The sequence below is a fragment of the Mustelus asterias genome, chromosome 8 (genome assembly GCF_964213995.1).
Source record: "Mustelus asterias chromosome 8, sMusAst1.hap1.1, whole genome shotgun sequence".
NCBI lineage: Eukaryota > Metazoa > Chordata > Chondrichthyes > Carcharhiniformes > Triakidae > Mustelus > Mustelus asterias.
Window position 1 is genome coordinate 112,896,687 of NC_135808.1, and position 22,906 is coordinate 112,919,592.

Below are 22,906 nucleotides of genomic sequence, written 5' to 3' on the forward strand. Positions count from 1 at the left end.
GACCTTTTCCATCAATTTACCAACCACCGAAGTAAGACTAACTGGTCTATAATTACCAGGGTCATTTCTATTCCCTTTCTTAAAGGGAGGAACAACATTCGCCATTCTCCAGTCCTCTGGCACCATCCCCGTGGACAGCGAGGACCCAAAGATCAAAGCCAAAGGCTCTGCAATCTCATCCCTTGCCTCCCAAAGAATCCTAGGATATATTTCATCAGGCCCAGGGGATTTATCAACCTTCAGTTTATTCAAAACTGCCAGTACATCCTCCCTCCGAACATCTATTTCCTCCAGCCTATTAGCCTGTAACACCTTCTCTTCCTCAAAAACATGGCCCCTCTCCTTGGTGAACACTGAAGAAAAGTATTCATTCATCACCTGGCCTATCTCTACTGACTCCATACACAAGTTCCCACTACTGTCCTTGACTGGCCCTAACCTCACCCTGGTCATTCTTTTATTCCTCACATAAGAGTAAAAAGCCTTGGGATTTTCCTTGATCCGACCCGCCAAGGACTTCTCATGTCCCCTCCTAGCTCTCCTAAGCCCCTTTTTCAGCTCATTCCTTGCTAACTTGTAACCCTCAATCGAGCCATCTGAACCTTGTTTCCTCATCCCTACATAAGCTTCCCTCTTCCTTTTCACAAGACATTCCACCTCTTTCGTGATCCATGGTTCCCTCACTCGGCCATTTCCTCCCTGCCTGACAGGGACATACTCATCAAGGACACCCAGTATTTGTTCCTTGAAAAAGTTCCACTTTTCATTAGTGCCTTTCCCTGACAGTTTCTGTTCCCAACTTATGCCCCCTAATTCTTGCCTAATCGCATCATAATTACCTCTCCCCCAATTGTAAACCTTGCCCTGCCGTACAGCCCTATCCCTCTCCATTGCAATAACAAAAGGCACCGAATTGTGGTCACTATCTCCAAAGTGCTCTCCCACAACCAAATCTAACACTTGGCCCGGTTCATTTCCCAGTACCAAATCCAATGTGGCCTCACCTCTTGTCGGCCTATCCACATATTGTGTCAGGAAACTCTCCTGCACAAAAGCTGCCCCATCCGAACTATTTGACCTACAAAGGTTCCAATCAATATTTGGGAAATTAAAGTCCCCCATGACAACTACCCTGTGACCCCCACACAGATCCATAATCTGCTCAGCAATTTCTTCCTCCACATCTCGATTACTATTTGGGGGCCTATAGTAAACTCCTAACAACGTGACCGCCCCTTTCCTATTTCTAACCTCAGCCCATATTACCTCAGTGTGCAGAACCCCCTCGAAGTGCCTTTCCGCAGCCGTTAAACTATCCTTGATTAACAATGCCACTCCTCCACCTCTTTTACCAGCTTCCCTACACTTACTGAAAGATGTAGTTTATATGGATTTCAGTAAGGCGTTTGATAAGGTGCCCCATGCAAGGCTTATGGAGAAAATGAAGGGGCATGGGATACAAGGGGACGTTGCTTTGTGGATTCAGAACTGGCTTGCCCACAGAAGGCAAAGAGTGGTTGTAGATGGGTCTTTTTCAGAGTGGAGGTCAGTCACCAGTGGGGTGCCCCAGGGATCTGTTCTGGGACCCTTGCTCTTTGTGATTTTTATAAATGACCTGGATGAGGAAGTGGAAGGATGGGTTGGCAAGTTTGCTGATGACACAAAGGTTGGAGGTGTTGTGGATAGTGTAGAGGGATGTCAGCAGTTGCAACAAGACATAGATAAGATGCAAGACTGGGCGGAGAAGTGGCAGATGGACTTCAACCCAGATAAGTGTGTGGTGGTTCATTTTGGCAGGTCGAATAGGATGGAAGAATATAATATTAAGGGTAAGACGCTTGGCAGTGTGGAAGAACAGAGGGATTTTGGGGTTCAGGTTCATAGGACGCTCAAAGCGGCATCGCAGGTAGAGGCTGTGGTTAAGAAGGCATATGGAATACTGGCCTTCATCAATAGAGGAATTGAGTTTAGAAATCGGGAGATAATGCTGCAGCTGCATAGGACCCTGGTCAGACCCCACCTGAAGTACTGTGCCCAGTTCTGGTCGCCTCATTACAGAAAGGATGTGGAAGCCATAGAACGGGTGCAGAGGAGGTTTACGAGGACATTGCCGGGTTTAAGTGGTATGCCTTATGAGGATAGGTTGAGAGAGCTAGGTCTATTCTCCTTGGAGAGGCGAAGGGTGAGAGGTGACCTGATAGAGGTGTATAAGATGTTGAGAGGTATTGATAGAGTGGATTCTCAGAGGTTTTTACCCAGGGCTGAAATGGTTGTCACGAGAGGCCACAGGTTTAGGGTGCTGGGGAGTAGGTATAGAGGAGATGTTAGGCTAAGTTTTTCACTCAGAGGGTGGTGGATGCGTGGAATCGGCTGCCAGTACTGGTGGTGGAAGCGGGATTCGATTGAGTCTTTTAAGAGACTTTTGGATAGGTTCATGGAGGTTCGTAAGATAGAGGGTTATAGATGAGCCTAGAAGGTAAGGAAATTGTTCGGTGCAACTTGTGGGCCAAAGGGCCTGTTTGTGCTGTAGCTTTTCTATGTTCTAGAAGATCTAACTAGGTTCCAAGCCGGACATTGCAGAAGAACTCAACTAACATATATAACTGAAATGTCAGATGGACTCCATAATAAATTGTCAGCCTTGCTTTGCTCTTGCCTGTACCAGAAGGTTGCAGCACTATGAATATGCAAAGTATTGTTGGGGATAGAAGGAAGAACAAAAAGGGTCAAATGTTCACCATACTATCCAGAAGGGAGTTTTGCCATCAGGATCAAGCACAATATAGGTTGATACTTCAGCATAGTACTGCATTGTTAGAGATGCTGTTTTTTGATTGTGAAACAAAACCATGCCTTTCAGGGGGATTTAAAAGATACCACAGCACTCTTCAAAAAGGAATTGGGGGTGGGGGTCCCTCAACAACATCACTAAAAACAGATTATCTTATTATCCTCAGTGCTGTTTGAGATGTGGTTGTGCGCAAATTGGCTGCTTGGATTCCCTACATTATAAAAACAACCATACCAACAAAAACGGCACGCAAATGGCTCTCAAGTGTTTTGAGACACCCTGTAATCATGATTGGTGTTATAAATATGTGGTTCTTTCCATATGAATATTCATTCAATTGACATTATTAGACTCCAGGAGGCAGGCCCACAATTTGGCACTGCCAGCCTCCATGCGGGTTCCCACCATAATCCGTAGAAACCATAGAAAATTACAGCTCAGAAACAGGCCTTTTGGCCCTTCTTGTCTGTGCCGAACCATTTTATGCCTAGTCCCACTGACCTGCACTTGGACCATATCCCTCCACACCCCTCTCATCCATGAACCCGTCCAAGTTTTTCTTAAATGTTAAAAGTGACCCCGCATTTACCACTTTATCCGGCAGCTCATTCCACACTCCCACCACTCTCTGCGTGAAGAAGCCCCCCCTAATATTCCCTTTAAACTTTTCTCCTTTCACCCTTAACCTATGCCCTCTGGTTTTTTTCTCCCCTAGCCTCAGCGGAAAAAGCCTGCTTGCATTCACTCTATCTATACCCATCAAAATCTTATACACCTCTATCAAATCTCCCCTCAATCTTCTACGCTCCAGGGAATAAAGTCCCAACCTATTCAATCTCTCTCTGTAACTCAGCTTCTCAAGTCCCGGCAACATCCTTGTGAACCTTCTCTGCACTCTTTCAATCTTATTTACATCCTTCCTGTAACTAGGTGACCAAAACTGTACACAATACTCCAAATTCGGCCTCACCAATGCCTTATATAACTTTACCATAACACTCCATGTAGGCAGTAACACCAGTTATCCAGAAAACCAAGCAAAATCTGGGGATCAGGGTTCAAATCCTACCATAGCAGATGGTGACATTTGAATTCAATAAAAATCTGGAATTAAAAGTCTAATGATAACCATGAAACCATTATCATAGAAATCCATCAGGTTCACTAATGTCCTTTAGGGAAGGAAATCCGCGGTCTTATCTGGTCTGGCCTACATGTGATTCCTGAGCCACAGCAACATGGTTGACTCTGAGATGTCTTCTGAAATGGATGGCAGTTAGGGACAGGCAATAAATGTTGATCCAGTCCACAATGTTCCCATCCCATAACTGAAGAAAAATCCCAACCCTGAACCATTTTGAATGAGGCCAGTTGCTACTTGCTATTAATTAAAATGTAATCAAAGGTCTATTAAGGCTCCGTTCCACCACGGATTAGGATTTCCGATCAGCAAAGTGGGCAGCCAACATTGGCCGGAGCTTGCAAGGGATCCAACTGTAGATTCAATGACAGCTGGGCCACAGGCTGCCCCGCTAGAATAACTGCCAGATAGCTGTGGCATTTCCATTGTCCATCACAGGCTCCATCCTCATATTAGCAACTCCCATCATGTCCAATGCAGCTGCCGATCACCAGACACTGGAGGACCTCTCATTAGCCCTCCAGTGTTGGGAATCTGCTCCATGGCCTTTTGTTTGGTTGAAGCTGTAAAATCACGGTGGCTACCTGTAAGGGAGACTTCAGGGTGAACCTCCTGAACCAAGTGAGAGTTGTCATGGGCCGCTCATCTGCCAGCATAATGGAACATGCAGAGCCCTCAGTTCAGATCAGGAAGAACATGTTCCAAGGGGTGGGTGTGTGTGTGTGTGTGCGTATAACAATTGTTTAATTGAATCACCCAGCCATAACTACGAAGATGGTTATAAAAAAAACCTTTTGCACAGGTTCCTGGCGTCGGTAGTAATTTGTTGTACTTCATAACAAAACTACCTAATATAGGATATAGCTGCAATTACAATTCACTGACAAAAATGAGAGAATACATGACTTTGAAGGAGGAGGACAAGAGATTAAATGGCAGAAGAGCTAGTTGTGCAGGGCCAAAGGGAGTGGTGATGAGGTAAGAAAAGAAACAAAAGATATGAAAGCAGCAGGTGTGTCTGAAAGTAGAGAGAGAAATGAAACATGCAACAAGGAGGAAAGAAAACAGAGGCAAAGATTATGGACTGAAATAGTTAGGTACAGCTTTGTTTCTTTCTGTTCTTGCCCCATCACTACCCCTTTGGTCCTAAACAACTTACTGTCATTCAATTTCTCCAGTCCTCTACCCTGTCACAGACATTCTTTTTCCTCTCCCCACCCTGTACCTTGCTCAAAACATATTATATTTCTAACTTTTACCAATTCTTACTCAAGGTCATGGACCTGAAACATTACCTGTTTCTCTCCACAGATCCTGCCAAACCTGCTGGGTAGTTTCTGCATTTGCTGTATTTATTGCATACCTTTATGACTTAGTTTTTTGACCCTTAAAATAAAACAAAATACTGATGATGCTGGAGATCTGAAAAGCCCAGCAGATCAGGCGGCATCTGTGGAAAGAGGAAAGCAGGTTAACGTTTTGAGGCTAATATGACTCTTCTTTGGAGTCATAGTGGAGGAGAAATTTTAACTCTGTTTTTCTCCCTCCACATATGTTGCCAGACCCGCTGCCTATTCGAAAGAAGTGGACTGCCAGTAACAGTCAGTCACTAAAGAGAATGTGATTGTGACATTCACAGTAAGAAGTCTCACAACACCAGGTTAAAGTCCAACAGGTTTATTTGGTAGCAAATACCATAAGCTTTCGGAGCGCTGCCCCTTCGTCAGATGGAGTGGAAATCTGTTCTCCAACAGTGCACAGACACAGAAATCAAGTTACAGAATACTAATTAGAATGCAAATCTCTACAGCCAGCCAGGTCTTAAAGGTACAGATAATGTGGGTGGAGGGAACATTAAACACAGGTTAAAGAGATGTGTATTGTCTCCAGACAGAACAGCTAGTAAGATTCTGCAAGATCTGTCCGCTGCGAGACTGATGGGGTCTATTTAGGTAGTGGGTAATATCCTATATTAGGTAGTTTTGTTATGAAGAACAAATTACTACTGACGCCAGGAACCTGTGCAAAAGGTTTTTTGGTAGTGATATTCCCCATGGAACTCATGGGCGTTCTCTAATTAATCGCCCTGGGGGGGCTTATTGAATTGGACTTCCTTTGGTAACAGGAAAGGGCCTGCCCAGGTAAAACTCATCACCTGAACCAGGCAGACTCTACAGAATTATTGCCTCCAGTTGGGACTTGTATGAGAACTGCTCTTCTGGTTGGGACTCATGTGTCTTGGAAGGTGACAGATAACTTACAATGGACTCCTTCTTCATTGGAAAGGGAGGTTATTTGCTGCTGTATTAAGGGTAGTATATTTGCTGTTATATTATATCAGCTTGTTTCAAAAATACAGCATTGTGAAATTATAATGTAGTCGAATGAATTGTTTACACCAAAAGAAAGTTGGGACTTGTGTGCCACAGACTACTGCCTTTATGGTTAACAATAAATACTGTTCCTTTCCAGTTGGGCTTCTGAGTTGTTACAATGATGTTGGACAACTGGACTTTAGTTACTTTGTTCTTGCTCTACCTTCAAGTTTTTTTAAAAAAGCATAAAAATCACTACCTTTAAAGTTTCATTTTTGCAGTTCAGGAGAACACATTTATGAGTCATAGGAAACACCCTGGGATTTACAGCCAGCGCTCACCACTGATCTCAAAAGAAGCTGTCCACCCATTCTGATGCTATCGACAAGTGATCTCTGACATCAGAAACAGTGAAGTCATCAAACAAGTGGAAAAGCCAATCAGGCTGAAGTATTCTTACAGCCAGCAAACCAGGAAGTTAAAAAACCAATTATTCAAAATTTTATAGAGAGCAAAACAAAGATACGCCGATACGTATGGAATTAAAGGTAAAACCCACAACATCAAATTTCAAAAACACTTTTTAAATCTGTGACACTTTCACCATAGAATGACAATCCAGGCTTCTAAAATTGGTTTCAAGTCCAAAGAAGTTGTTCAGCACTAATTATACTTAATACACCATTAAAACTCAGCTGCACGTCATTCAGGGAGGTTCAACTTTTTCAATGGGTTTTGCAACAAGAATAATGCATGAAATATTGAAGTTCTTGTCATATCATATTATTTGCTGATTGCATCTGTGAAGATTGCAACAGCACACCCTATGGAGGAGCAGGGTATCACTGACAGCAACTTCTGATCTCCATTTTTAACTGCGCATGTGCAGACAATATAAGATGTTCATCAGTTTTTGACGGTTCTCTCAACATTACAGCTGCAAATTCCCAGCCAACATTTTTCCAACATTGTTAGGTCGGACTTCTCTTTGACTATATAGATTATTTATTCAAGTCTTGGAAAGACAGCACAGTGCAATCTGCCGTATTTGGTTTTGTTTAACCCGATAAATGTTCAAATTAATATATCAATACATGTGTGTGTAAGTGTATGTTTGAGGTGTAGATACATATAGAATTCAGCAAAATTCTTGCAGAGCAAATTACAAAAAAAAGTTTAGCATCAAAAATTTCTCTGGAAATGGATTTCAGTGATGTTAAGTGAAAGACGCAGCAGATTGATTTCATGAGGCTTTCTTGTTTTCCAAATTCAGTTATAAATTAAATCCAATGCAGGTGAGGAAAGCAACTCTTCACTGCAGTTGGAATATCTGCATTTCAGCCTTGAGCTACTATTAACTACACATACAAAAGTATATCTTGAAGCAGACCAAGGAGAAAATGGAGACAGGCAAAAGTAGCACAAAATATAGGCATTATTTTGCAGGTTCATTCAGCAATTAAAGGTTCTTTTAGATAGCATAATGACATGGAAAATCAAATGCACACATTTTACACTAAACTTAGAGAACTCAATTACTATGATGGAGGTCAACTTAACAAACATCTTCATTGTAGACTGAAGTCTGTACATAAGAATACCATTTAAATTATTTGAAAAACTGTTCATCAATCCTGGCTCATTCCTCATCAGGATTCCTTCCCATCAAATTTCAGTCTAGTGAGTCAGTACAGAAGACTGCATCATCCAGTACTTCACATTGTAGAAGTTAGTTGCAAAGCGAATTCTACATTAGATAAAGAATCATCACATTAAAAAAAATACAAAAACAAAATACTGCAGATGCTGGAAATCTAAAATAAAAACAGAAAATGCTAGAAATACACAACAGGTGAAGCAGCAACTGTGGAGAGAAATAGAGTTTACGTTTCGGAACTGAAAGGTCATGCTTAACTTAACCTTTCAGTTTTAAAACATTGATTCTATTTCGGTCTACGGATGCTGTCTGACCTACAGAGTAGTTCTAAAAAATATACCCTGGTCTAAAGAAGCCCATTTGGGGGGAAATATTTTTCTGCCCAAATTTAAAAAGACTACTAAAGTCCACCCTCTGAAATTACAAAAAGGTTTTTATTAATTTTTTTGAGCCTTCAGCTAAAAGCATGAAGAGGCAACATTAAAATGCTTCAAGTGTTATTAAGTAAAGCTTTTTCCAAGTTTACACAAGTTTTAGCACATAAGTAGCAATATGGAATTATAAAGCATTTTAACATCGCAAAAAATTGCCATAGTGCAATAAGACAAGAATTGACATCAAGCCAAAGCCAAAGACGACATTAAGACAGGTAGTTAAAAGTTTAGTCAGAGATGGGTTTTTACAGAGTGTATAAAGTAGATCCAAACATTTGTGTCCAACATTCTCCCCAAGCTAATAAAATCTACACAAGGATTGGAGAACCATGGGTCTGAAATGTTCTACCCCAGGTAGAGGGAATGATTAGAATACATCCCTTTTCTGTCGTGTGCTGGTTTGGATGCTTGACTGCATCTCTACAAATGTGGACATCAATCAATCAGGTTGTTTTTGAGCCTGGACCACACAGTTTACACGCCCTCCTCAGTCAGGACATGGAGTGATGTCACAGGTGCACTGGGGAACTTGCAAGGTGAGGCAGCCACCTTTGGGTTGCTGGTTTTATTTGGGTCCAAGGTGTTGGCACATATGCTGTCAGACAAGACATTCAAATTGGTGGACAAAACATGAAGGAAGCAAATGACTTTATCTACCTAGGTAGCAAACCATCATCAGGTGATGGTAGCAGCTCAAAAATAAAGCGGCTCAGCATCTTCAACAATGAAGAACCTGCATAGGATCTGGAGTCAAATAAGGTGAATATATCCCTATGAAAATACATCTCTCAGACCACCATCCTACCATATATCTGTATGAATATGGACTATCAGGAGTGAATTCGCAAAATGAGATAGTCTGAACATGTTTGCAATCCAAATGAAACAAGAATTAAACTTGAAAATTGAGGACATCACTAATCTTCATTTCCTATCTCAGACAAATGGGTACTGAAGATAACTAAGTTCAGAAACCACGCTGACCTGCTGCTTCAAATTGGAGGTAGCCACAGAGGTTGTCCTCAGCTAATCCACAAGTGTCAGCAATAATTCAGTGGAACTCTCTGATGCTCAGAGTCCATTCATACAATGGAAACATGGACTGCTGACAGAACAAATCTTTATTGTCAAGGCAGAGTTGCTTCTTTAAAAGGAGCAAAAGGAGTAGAGGATCCATGGGAAGTTGAAGAAATGCAGATTTATTTGGGGTCTTTTGAGCTGGAGGAAGTATGTTTTTTGGGAACTGGAACCCATTGCAAGTTGGCAAACACGATTGATTGGCAAGTGGGTCTTGGTTCAGGTTAGGATACAGAGAGCAAAGTTTAGAGTGAGCTGAAATTTATGGAGGATGGAGGTCCACAAGGAAAGCATTGAACTATTTGAGTTTGGTGGGGACTAAGGCATGGATGAGGGTTTAGGCAGATGAGCTGAAGCAGAGGTGGTGAAGGTTGTTTCCTTTGTTCATATGCAACAGTCTGAGAGATGGAAAGGTTAAGGGTCAGAAACTCAGTTAGAGGTTAAATGGGTTGCCATGGTTCCCAACTCTTCAACCCAAGACCACAGCTGTGGAGAAATTGGTCACAAGCACTGGGGCCAAAGGTTATTGTTGTGAACATCCTAAATTTTAACCCCTAACTCAAATTGTTTGACTGCTAGTTAATATTAATTGAGCTTTAAAACTAGAGAAAAATTATTCCTGTAAGGCATCGTGGGAAATTAGATTAAGGTATATCATTAGATAAGCAATGGTGAACATCGGATGCACAAGAAAAACATAGAAATGAATAAAAGAGTACCAAGGTAATGATAAAAGCTCCAGTACTGGTGAGGTGTTTTTGTATTCCAGCTGAAGCCTAGAAAGTAATTTAATGTAGTTATCTTGCATGAAAAAAGTTTTCTTAAGTCTTGAGATGTTGAACTGTATGCTATAGAAAAATGATCCACTACCCATATATATGCTGTTCTTCATGAGATATTCTAGACAATGAAATACGTCACCAAGTGGGGGAAAATACTTCAGCACAATTTAGGAGTAACATCTGAAAGCAGATTATTTGTGCACTGATCTTAAGTATTAACAGACCAGCATTTTAATATGTACTTTCATACATGTTTTACATTTTACAAACATAGAAGAGCAGATTTGAACCAAAACAGCATTTTTAGGTGGGTGGGAAAAGCCAAGTGTGTAACGTGCAATTTGCACTCCAGAACTAAAGACACGCATTATTGTGATGAATTCCTCCTACTATAGCCAACAATTCTATTTACAATTGCCATGCCAAAACGAGAACATAGTAACCTTGTATGGCTAATTGTGAATGGGTCAGAGGCTACAATTGCACACTTTGGTAAAACAATCAGCCCACAAAAATGTTTTTTTTTTAAAATCAGTAACACAAAAAGAAAAAGTGCACTGAAAAATTCTGAAGAACATTTGCTTTTCAGTCATTTTATTCAGTACAAATCAATTGCTGTACTTAGCAAGCTTGATTCAAGTCAAACATAATTGCAATGAGTTGAGAACAAGATGGCTCCTTTGATAATGGTCTGAAACAAAAAAGGCCCTTCATAAATCAACCCTTAACACCCCAAAAAATGTTTAATAAATATTGCATAAAAATTGTAAGAATTCATTTTACTGTATGAAAGGCCTTCAGTATAATGCCCAACATTGCTATTATGTTATACCTATACCATGTCTAACGTAGGCATTTATTTATTTGGCAAGTATTTTTTAATTATAGAAACCTTAATTTTATTGGTAAATAGCAAAAATAACATGCTGCAGCATCTACGAATAGATGTAATCTAACACAACAGACGCTTTTAAACCAGTTGCTCATTCTCCCGCAAAGCTCGGTCAGAATTCACAACTAGAGTACAGTATTGCCACACAATATAGCCAAGCTCCTCCGAGTAAATGGATAGAAAACTCTCAAGGCTTTCATGTTTACCTTTCTCTAAGATCTGCAACACTCGAGTGCACGTGAATGACAAAACAAACCAAATAACCGAAATACACAAAAAATAATAATCACAGGCTGGACGACGTTAAATTCCTAAGGAATGCCTGGATGTTTTCTTTATTGTATTTTTAAAACAAAAACCGCATTTACAAAACAAGCCTAAAGTCACGATAAATCTGAATTAACCTTTGGACGGCGGGATAAAATTACACACTGAGCTTTTGAAGAGGATCAAGTCTCCAAGTAAGGAGCGTCTCCAACCGATCAGATATATTGATCCTAATTGCACAACCTCGTCTATCAAAGCTCCCTCACAACCTCTGGGGATTCTACGGAGGAACCGACGCCACCATTTGAAACACGCATACCATTCATTGGGAAACGAGGAAAAAGAAAATCAAGTCCAAAACAAATCTAATTTTTTTTAAAAAATCAATTCACATATCAATAAGAAAAAAAACTACTTCGAAGGTTGGGTCTAAACGCGGCATCAAAAACCCTAGGTCACGACAAATTCAAATAGAAAACCTAATTAATCAGTACATACTTTCTAAATGTAAAATCAACCCCAATCTAAAAGATTTTAAAAGCAACCTTTTGCTGGTTAAGCGAATGTGTGTTAAAAGATTTAACATTCCTAATCGAAGGTTGTCCTAGATGCTTAAAAATGTTTTCATTCACCGTTTTCAAATGCCCCCCTCTCCTCGAAACTCAATGAAACATCTAACGCGACGAGGAAGGAGCCTCTTGGATTGTGGAAATGATTTTTTTTTAAACGAGCGGCACCACTTTCCATCCCAATAAATAAGAACGCAGTGGCCCGAAGGCACGGTGGCTCTCTCGCCCCTTATTTATCGTTGTGGCGTCTGAAACCTGTATTTTAATATATATATTTTTTAATCCAATACGGCCTGACCGCACTTGGTAAAGGGGGAAGGGTTCAAAATGATATAAACCCACTTCCTTCAACATGAAGATGTGTGAGAAGATTCCCCCCCCCCCAAAACATAAATCACATTTAAAACGGACCAGGCTCCCAGTTGCTAACATCTTGTTGGGGCAACCCTAACCCCCCTCCGACCAAACAAGAGAGAGAGAGATCGAGACACCGAACACGCCAGCAGGTAAAAATTCGGTTATCTGCTAAAAAAAACCCAGCACGATTCCCTCCCTCCTTCCCTTGGTCCCGCACTCTCTTTGTGTTTCCAATTTTAACTTTACAACCGAATTTCCAATCGGTTTCTCTCGCTTTCAACAGGCGGTGGAGTTTGGTCTTTGGAGGGAGGGGGTTATTTTTTCCTTTAAAAAAAGAAAGACCTCCAAATAAAAATTCTCCTTTTGGACAAAAAAAGACCTCCAAATAAAAATAAAACAAAAAAAAGTGTTTGAATTTTTGAGATCGATCGGGGTGGTGGGAATCACATATCAAAAATACAAGCTGTTGGGTTGCTCACGACACGGAGGAGATGTTTTATGTTATATTATATATAGATTTTAAAACACACACACACACAATCTCCTCTTCAACAGGCGGCTCGAGGAGCTGCAGACAGACCGGAGCCCGAGCTTCACCTGCGACTTTGCGGATTCAACAACACGAGAGAAAGGGAAGGGGGGGGGGGGGGGAGAAAAATCACTAAACTCGAGTCAAACTCTACCAATTTCAAACAAAATCCCTCCCGCAGGTTTTTTTTTCTCCTTCTGTCGGTGCCCGCTGCTCCTACTCACCGCACACGGCCGTCTCAAGTCTCCCTCAGCTCCATGCCATAACGTCCAAGCCGCCCGCCGCCTCACGATGCCCGTAAACTCAGCCCCGGCCACCTTCCAGCCGGCTTCCCTCTCACCTCAGCGCTCGCTCAGACCGCACCCAAACTACCTTTCAACTTTATTTATTTAATTCTATATATGTGTGTGTGTTCTTCACTCAGCTCGCTCTTTATTTTCGCTCCCCTACACACACACTCTCTCTCTCTCTTCGGTGCCCGGGACTCGATCTCACCCCCAGCCGCCTTTTCTCTTTTACTCCCGAGCACTACTTAACACACTTTCCACGGACGCCGAAGCCCCAAACCGTCGCCTGGGCGCCCGAGTCCGCCCGAACGCCTTCGGCAAACTTCGGCATCGCCCGCTGATGGCGTCATTCGGAGCGAGATGCGCTGGCGGGGTGATGGTGATGATGGCAGGCTGAGTGACTGGGTGGGGGAGGGGGCGGGGCGATCCGGTGGGTATGGGTGGGTGGGGGGGGAGGAGGGCGGGGCGATCCGGGGGCTTGCCCTCCCCCCCCCCCCCCCTGTAATGAATCGCAACAATGCTGTTATTGTGACGTCGCTAGGCTGGGAGACCTCCCGAAGACGCGCGGATAGACGGAAAATTCCCCAAGCGCAGGGCGAGCCCGGAAAGCTCCAAATACACACAACGGGACTCTTAAGTCTATTCGCGGTGTGATAGATAGATTTGTGGCTGTAAATACAGAGGAAGGGAGGTTTAGTAAACTGGTGCTGCTTGCTTGGCTGGCTGACTGGGTGGTTTGGTTATAAGTGCGCTTTCAGCATATATTTTTAATTTTAAATGCTCTTCATTTGCAGTTTTACAATGCAGTCTTTGTAACCTGTCGTCAAGGATAACAGGTCCAGTCGAAATAAAAGCGAGCTGGAAAGTCTGGTGGAAAGGGCAACAATACTGCTGTTGCACAACTTGTAAACTATACCTTCACCCACGCCCCGAGGGAAACTGAAGTTAAATCGCATACCAGTGAGGCGGGCCAGGCAGCTGCCCGCACGGTCCATCATGTGAATGTAATAAACTAAGAAACTTTTCAGCCCATCGTAGCCCAGAATGTGCCCTACTGTGGAAGTGGTCACTGATAGATATTGAATAGCGCCAATTGGAAAGGCTACAAGTCATTTAGACTGCTATTTTGCTTGTCAACCTGTCATTTGTAATGTGACGATAATCTGCGATTCGAAGCACCTTTAGTGTTGTGAGATATCACACTTGTCACAGCGCAGAAGGAGGCTATTCGGCCCGTCCTGTCTGCACCGTCCCTCCAAACGAGAAGTCTTTCTTTTCACGCAAGTCTAAATGCTTTAATTAAAAGCGCCTCCGCCACATTCTCAGGCCAAGCATACCAGACCTTAACCAACTCCCTGCATGAAAAAATGTTGTTTCTTGTACCATTTTTTTCTTCTTTTGCCAATTATGTTATACCTGTGCCCACTAGTTCTCTAATCCTTTCAGAAGTGGGAGCAATTCCTCCCTATCTACTCTATTCAGAACTCTTCATGATTTTGAATAGCTCTATCAAATTCTCCGCCAACCCTGGAATCATTCTTGTGAATCTTTTCTGCACCCTCTCTAATGCCTTCATATCATTTCATAACGTGTTACCCAGGACAGGGCACAAGTACTTGAATTGAGGCTGAACCAGTGTTTTCTACAAGTTCAAGGTAACCTCCTTAACCTTGTACTCTATACCCTTGTTAAGGTACTGGGCCAGACCCCAAGTTACATCAGGATGCCAGACTAGACCTCAACAGTTCTATTTTGGCATAAATCCGAGGATAAGATTCTTCATCCCAGGAGCAATTCCACTGACAAAGTAGGGATTTTTTGTAATAAAACAAACTTTATTCAATAACAGTCTAAATATAACCTCTAATAAATGCAGCAGCTTAACCATTAACAGTTGAACAATATTTGAAAATGAAAGGAAGCAACCTTAATTTTTATCTTATCACCATTTCAGTTGCAAATAAGAAACATTCCTCTTACAGACTTACACTACCACTTTAAATAGTTAATGCCTATAAATATACTTGCTATAACGTGTAGATAGTCTTGAAGCGTTTAGAGAGAGAAAATGAGTTTCAGAACAACTTGTAGAACTCTGTCTTTAAAACAAACCACAGCCAGAACTCAAAAGCTGTTTTCCCTCCTGCAGACCGAGCTCCTCCCATTAACCACATTATCACCCGACCCTGTCAATCAGCCCAATCAAAAAACCCCAGGGAAAATTTTCACCTATAAACAAAAATCCATTAGCTCTATCCTAAGTAAACACTGCATGGCTAAAATGAGTGATTATCCTGCTCTCCCAGTATCTGAGCTAAATGTTTACAAGATACACCTGTAGCATAAAACTTAATTATGGTGCTGTCTGTAGCATAAAACTTAATTTTTTAAACATTCTCCTTAAACATAAAATATATACATATATCTATATTAAATGAATAAAATCATCATACCCTATTAATAAAATCTAGCCATGATGTGGAGATGCTGGCGTTGGACTGGGGTGGGCACAGTAAGAAGACTCACAACACTAGGTTAAAGTCCAACAGATTTTTTTGGAATCACAAGCTTTCAGAGCGCTGCTCCTTGACTCACCTGAGAAAGGAGCAGCGCTCCGAAAGCTCATGATCCCACATAAACTTGTTGGATTTTAACATGGGGCCTGATTTTACCATTTTGAGTCTAAGTGCTGAATCTGGGCGTCAACTAGATCCGAGCCCAGAATCCTCTTTCCAGCGCGCCCATATGCGTTTTGCCGTCTCCAGTCCGATTCGCGCTGTGGGTGGGGCTTAGTGCTGCCGAAACGATCGGGGGGGGTGGGGGTGGGACACCCAGATCATCCTCTGGTCGGGGGAGGTGTCCGCTGCCAGTCTGTGGCCGATCGGTAGGGAGGGAGGGAGGGGGCAGGGGGGTCCGCCGCCACTCTGCAGGCGATCCCTCCTCCCCACCGGAGGAACGAATCCCTCCTGCCGGAATGGACGTGCGGCCATGCCATCCCACAAAACCTTCAGGATGAAACGATTCCTCGCCAAGAAGATGAAGCAGAACCGGCCGATTCCACAGTGGATCCGCATGAAAACCAGCTACAAGATCAGTACAAGTCCAAAAGGAGACACTGGCGAAGGACCAAGCTGGGCCTGTAAAGGGATACACCATCACTGATACACTACCAGCCACAGATTACTCTTCCCTGCAGGGGCAAGAGAGCGGGAGCACGGATCCGGATCGGGCCAGAAGATGGTAAAGTGGGATTTGGCGGTAGAGTTGGGCGCGCGGTTCATTAAGTCGATTTAAATGCATGCTAATACATTTAAATCGTTGGGCCACCCAATTCGGGCACGGGCCGGACCCGCGCCCAAATCGGGTGCCGGTAAAGCCGTGATCTGCTCGGAGTCGGGTGCAGATCGCGGTATAGGCCCAACGCCCAACTTTACCGCGATTTCGCGCCCAAGTTTTGGTAAAATCAGTTGCAATAAATTCTAGTATGCTTTACTAACCATGCTCTCAACCCATTCTACCACTTTCAATGACTTATACTCATATACATACAGGTCCCTCTGCTCCTGCACTCCCTTTAAATTATACTTCTTATTTTATATTGTCTCGCTGTGTTCTTCATACCAAAATGAATTGCTTCTCATCTCTCCACATTGAATCTCATCGCCCACTTGTTCACTCATTCCATCAATTTGTCCATATCCTTTTGAAGTTCTACACTGTCCTCCTCACAGATAACAATTCTTTCAAGTTTCATATCAACTATGAAACTTTGAAATTGTGTCCTCTACACCAAGTTCTATATCATGAATATATAATATATATATATATCAGGTGAACCAATGGTCCCAACACTGACCCCTGGGAAACTCCACTACAAACCATCCTCCAGCCTGAAAAATATCCATTAACCACGACTCTTTGTTTCCTGTCACTCATACAATTTTACATCCATGTTGCGACTGTACCTTTTATTCCGCAAGCAATAACTTTGCTCACAAGTCAGTTGTGTGGCATTGTATCAAATACCTTTTTGGAAGTCCATGTACATCATATCAGCAGCATTGCCCTCATCAACCCTCTCTGTTATCTCTTCTATAGCAAGTTAGTTAAACATGATTTGCATTTAAGAAATCCATGCCAACTTTCCTTAATTAACTCACATTTGTCCATCTGACTATTAATTTTGTCCCAGATTTTTTCGAGATGTGTTCCCACCATTGAGGTTAAACTAACTGGCTTGTAGTTGCTGAGTTTATCTTCGCATCCTTTTTTGAACAAGAGTGTAATGCTTGCGCTTCTTCTGTCCTCTGGCAGCACCCTTGAAACTAAGGAAGACTGAAAAATTCTGGCCAGCACTTCCGCAATTTCTTCTATTAATTCCCTCAGTTTCATTGGATGTACCTCATCCTCCTGGTATATTATCAACTGTTAAGAACAGACAGCACATCCAATACCTCCTCTTAATTAATTTAGTCCCTGAATCACCTCTTTAACCATGGCCAAGGTTGTATCATCTTCCTTGGTAAAGACAGTGTTCATTTATACCTTAGCTATGCGCTCAGTCTCACCCATATTGGTACCTAATTAGCCCTTCCTCTTTCTTTTACCATCCTTTTACTATTTATATGCTTAAATATCCTTCACATTCATCAAAATCACTGGACACTAAACAAAATAATCAAATGGACAGCGTTTGAAGGGCCTAATTAGCCCTTGAAGAAAGGAGGATAGAAAAGTGGAAGGATTTGAGGAGATAATTGCAGAATGTGGGGATAAGGTGGTTGTAGACTCTACAAGCAACAGCATGAGGGCTGGATTGAAAGACTCCAGATTTGCAGGAGTAAAGGGTACATACAGGAACATACAACTGAAGGCACACGAGTGATGGGTGATGCTACAGAAAGATTTGGAAATGAGAATAATTATTTCTTGGAAAAAGACTTGCATTTATATAGTGCTTTTCATGATCACGGAACATATCAAAGTACTTTACAACCAATGACGTCAAATCACTGTTGCAATACACTTTGTGTACAGCAGGTTCACACAAAGAACAATGTGATAATGACCAGATCATTTTCTTTTGATGTTGATTGAGGGAAAATATTGGGCCAGGATACTGGAGATCATCTACAAAATCATACCATGGGACCTTTATGTCCACCTGAGACACAGGTGGACCTCGGTTTAACATTTCATCCGAAAGACAGCACCTTTTTAGTCCTTGACAGCCTTGATCAGAAGTTCGTGACTCAGATGCAAGACAGCTACCAACTAAGCCACAGCTGACACATTTTGAACTTGATGCATTGAGAAACAGATCGCAAATGAAAGTTGTTCAGGACAGGGATAGAAAAGTTAGATATAAGGATAAAATGCCAGTGGTTGAGTGTTGGCCAAATTGCAAGGAGCGATCAAGTCTGCCGGTGACAAAAGTATGGCTAAGCATTTTAGCATCTGTACAGTGAGGTTGGGGCAATGATGGGGAAATTAAGTCTTGGTAATGGCCAGTTTGGGGAGTTTAAAACACAGCGCAGAGTTTCAAGCAACATATTGAACTCAAGCTGAGCGAGTTGCTATGGAGAGAGATGGAGTCAGGGACAAAAATGTGAAGCTTTGCAAGGAACCAAATGGGATAGCTTCAGATGAATTGAGTTCTTGTTCATCCAGAAGCTGAGTACTCTGACAACAGTAGTAGGAGCAACCAGGTACCCATCAACTTTGATGTAAAAACTGGTGTGAAGCCTATGAATAGTGCCTTAGTGGCAACGTATAGATGAGGAAAAGAAAAATGCCTAAGATGGAGCCTGTGTCTCTTCTAATGCTGTCCATCAAATTTAAACCTTTCCAATTTCCTGGCCCTAACTATTTCCTCTTCACCGAGGATGTCCAGTCTTCCTACAGCTTCATCTTGCACCAGGAAGATCTGAGGGCTCTCTGCTTCTACCTTGAATGGAGGTCCAATCAGCTTCCATCAACTTCCGCCCTCCTTCGGCTGGCTGAACCTCAACAGACAGTAACCCAAGGCTGGAATTGAACCCAAGTCCCTGATGCTGTGAGGTAGCAGTGCTAACCACTGTGCCACCTTCCCTTCCTCGACTTCTCTATCTTCATTTCTGGCAATAAGCTTTTAACTAATATTCATTATAAACCCACTGACTCCCACAGCTACCCTAAATAACTTCACCACAGCCTACAGCCTAGGAGGACTCCTTTCCATTGTCCCAGTTCTTTTGTCTCCATTGCATTTGTTCCAATAACGGAACTTTCCACATCAGCATTTCTGAGATGTCTTCTTTTTTCCTCAACTGAAGAATCCACCCCGCCCCCCTCCCCCCTCCCTACTATGGTTGTCAGGGGCCTCAACCTTGTATGCTATGTTTCCTGCACTTCTGCTCTCACCCCTTCCCCTTCCCTCTGCAGAACTAGAATAGGGATCCCCTTGTCCTCATCTTCCACTTCACCTGCCTCTGTATTCAATGGATTCTTCCTTGCCATTTTTGCCACCTCCAGCATGATGCCGACACCAAACACATCTTCCCAGCATTCGGAAGAGGTGTACCCTTTGTAATATTCTCACCAACTCTCAATCACCCTAACATTCTGTCCCCTTCCCACAGCACTTTCCATGCAAAAATACCTCCTCTCTCCTCATCGTCCAAGGTCCCAAGCACCCCTTCCAGGTGAAGCAGCGATTTACAGAAACTTCTTTCAATTTGGTGTACTGCACCACACTATCCAGTTTCCTCGATACTGGGGAGACCAGATGCAGATTGAATGATTGCTTTATGGAGCACTTCCATTCAGTCAGCAAGAATGATTCTGAGCCTATCATTTAAATTCTCCACCTTACTTTTACACTGACATTTCTGTCCTTGGCCGGCTGCACTGTTCCAGTGAAGCGCAACGTAAACTTGAGGAGTGGCACTTCATCTTTCAATTAGGCACTTTACAGCCTTTTGTGGACTCAACATTGAGTTCAACAATATTAGACCACAAGGACTTTGGTTCCTTTTTGCATGTCACAGTTTTTCTCTTAGTTTTGCTTTCAGACAGCGGCATAGTTGCTCTAGACACATCTTCTGGTTCCTTGTTTCCTTGCCCCATCACCCTTCCCTTTTGCCCTGTAACACTAACTCCTCTGTCATTTAATTTCTCCTTTCTGCCACCCTACCACAAACCTTTTGTCCCTTTTCCTACCTATTCCTTGCTCAAAACCGATTACGTTTCTAACTTTTCTCAGTTCCGGTCATCAACCAATGGATAACGACCTTGACTGTGTGGCTGAGGGATTGGGAGGAAGGGATGGGGAGGTGCCAGCACTGACTGCTGGTAGGGGGGGAGGGTGCAGAAGTGCCAGCTCTGACTCCAATCAGGGGTGGAGGGAGAAGTGCCGGCTCCAATTGGGGGCATGGGAAGGGGTGGGGGGAGCCCCTGAGACCTCTGTGGTGGACGAGGGGGGAGGTTTACTCATGTTCTGATCGGGGCACCCTTTAAACATGGTGCCTCAATCTCAGTGCAGTTGGGCTTTGACGGCGTGTTTAGCCCTCCCCCCTCACTCCCCCAGCATGACAGCGTGAAACTCATCCAGCTGGTTTTTTTTGACAGTGTGGTATGATCTGGAGAGAAAATCGACCTGCTCACCAGGAACCAAAACTCTGCCAAATTCTGGTAAGATCGCCCTCATTGTTTCTCTTCTGATAGATGCTACCTGACCTGATAAGTATTTCCAGAATTTTCTATTTTTATTTCAGATTTCCAGCAATTGGAGTATTCCAATTTTTTATTAGTGCATCTATTGTGCAGAGCTTGTCTCCATAAAGTGGGAAGAAGAAAACCCCAGGTATTGATGAACTCATCGAGGCTAATGTCAAGGAGATCAAGAGCATTCTTTTGTAATGGACCAAGCTTTTTGAAGAATGATGCTGAACATGTGTGCAGGAGATCCAGGAAGGTGGTCACAGAAGGATCACTATACATTCATATGTACCAAGATAACATTGTAATGTGTACACCATCATAACTTACTCTGACATGCTGTAAATCTAGAACACTTGCCAAGCAAAAATCAAAGACTGTTAGTCTGATGACATTATCTGTATTTTAAAATGTAAATGAACTGAATAACAATTGATTTTGAAGTACTTAAATAGTTTTAGTCAAATAACAAAGGTTTCAGTGTTTCCAACCTTCCCAATTATTAGAGGTAGTTCCAGTAATTTATTCCTGTCATGGTGAGATCAGTGTGATTTTATTCCTATCGTGGTGAGATCACTGTGATTTTATGTTCGTTGCGCACTTAGGGGGAGAGAAATTGTTTCTATTGGAGCAAGGAGTAGAACCTGAGGCAGTTCTTGGGGAGTGTGGGAACAGGCATAGCCATTTGGCCATACGAGACAACTGTTTTCTTACTAATCTCAACATCTTATCACCAAATATCTTCATGTGCTTTTAATGAATTGAGCTTGGAAGAAAGAGACTGCAGGTGGTACAGGGATATCCTTATGAATGAGTTCCATTAAACATTTGGGAGTTCCCTCTGCAACCACCTGGGGAGCACTGGCTTCAGATATTTAAAATCTAGCCTGAAAATATTTGCAATAAAATTTCAAGGTTTTCATTAAGAGGATTTTATTTGCACTGAGTAAAAACAAATACATGAATGAAATTTTACCAGCTCGCCGTGCCCATCGATGGGCGGAGCAAGCCGGTAAAATTGCGTGAGAACCCAAGAAATCAGGATCATGACCGATTTCCCGGCTCTCGCGATCTTACGAGAGCTGGATTTCCGGCGAGGTCAGCCTCTCATGGGAAATGGGTGAGAGGTTGAATAAATTATTTAAATATATTGTCATGTTGATTTGCATGGCATTAGCAAGCCCATTACTCAATTGTCCGGGCTCACTTGCCTTTATGGCCTCTCCGGGAGATGTTCTCTCCGGCGAGGAAAACACCGGCTCCCCATGAACGGGGGATTAGGCTATTGAGTTGGACAATCAGCCATGATCATAATGAATGGCAGAACAGCACGAAGGGTCAAATGGCGTCCTCCTGCTCCTATCTTCTATGTAAGAGAAGGACCCCCAACCTTCTACCACAAAGGGTCAACCTCTACCCGCCTCCCCTACCATTAAAGGTTTGGGTCACCCCCAACCCCCATACCATGCAGGCATAGGGTTACCTGCACCCGGCCCCTCCCCATCAATGCTTGCTTCGGGACCCCCTCTAGTTGCCGGCATCAGTCCTCTTCCTCCGCCCCTCCCTCCCCCCAAACAATAGGAGCCGATGGGTATGCCTGTTAGCCTCCCGCCTAGGCAGTACGCCCCAGTGTGTTCATCTTGACTGCTGCTGAGCAGTAGTGATTCCCGCTAGTGTAACGTCACGCCGGTGGGTTGGGAACACTTGATGTTCCCGGAAGATACAGCGCTAAGCCATCTAATCAGATGTTAATTAATTTAAATGCATTCAAATCAAGTTCACGCCCAGCAAGGGAGTGACGCTGCTGGTGGGGGATGGGGAAGATCTCACTCTGAGATCTCTCTGGTGCAAATGGCCCTCTCTAGACTTTCCACCACAACGGGATTTGTGCCCATAGTGGACAGGCCCGGAAAATCCCCCCAATCACACCCGCCCACATGTTTCATTAATTGGCTTTCGAATGAAATCTTTTTCTAATTTAAAAAAAATTATTAACCTATGAGATTGCACACAGTTAGTCACCACTAAGTGCTAATTTTAGACTAAGTAATGATTAAGAAGGGATAATTTGACCTGGGCAGAGCAGGAGGAAAGTATGAGAGGGAAGGGA

At 42.9% G+C, this 22,906-nt stretch overlaps 1 protein-coding gene and 1 long non-coding RNA gene across 3 annotated transcripts in view; one reads left to right on the plus strand and one right to left on the minus strand.

Moving 5' to 3' along the window:
• LOC144497459 (receptor-type tyrosine-protein phosphatase F-like) overlaps positions 1-13,341 on the minus strand; it is a 469,757-nt gene extending 456,416 nt beyond the window's left edge. For both annotated transcript variants that reach the window (XM_078218748.1, XM_078218747.1), the window contains exon 1: positions 13,036-13,341. The gene's annotated coding sequence lies outside the window, so the exon portion shown is untranslated. The remainder of the gene's footprint in view (positions 1-13,035) is intronic.
• Positions 13,342-16,218: 2,877 nt separating this feature from the next.
• On the plus strand, positions 16,219-21,309 carry LOC144497963 (uncharacterized). Its single transcript, XR_013498581.1, has 3 exons — positions 16,219-16,338; positions 20,707-20,769; positions 20,853-21,309. It is a non-coding gene; the product is annotated as an uncharacterized LOC144497963 (long non-coding RNA).
• Positions 21,310-22,906: the final 1,597 nt, after the last annotated feature.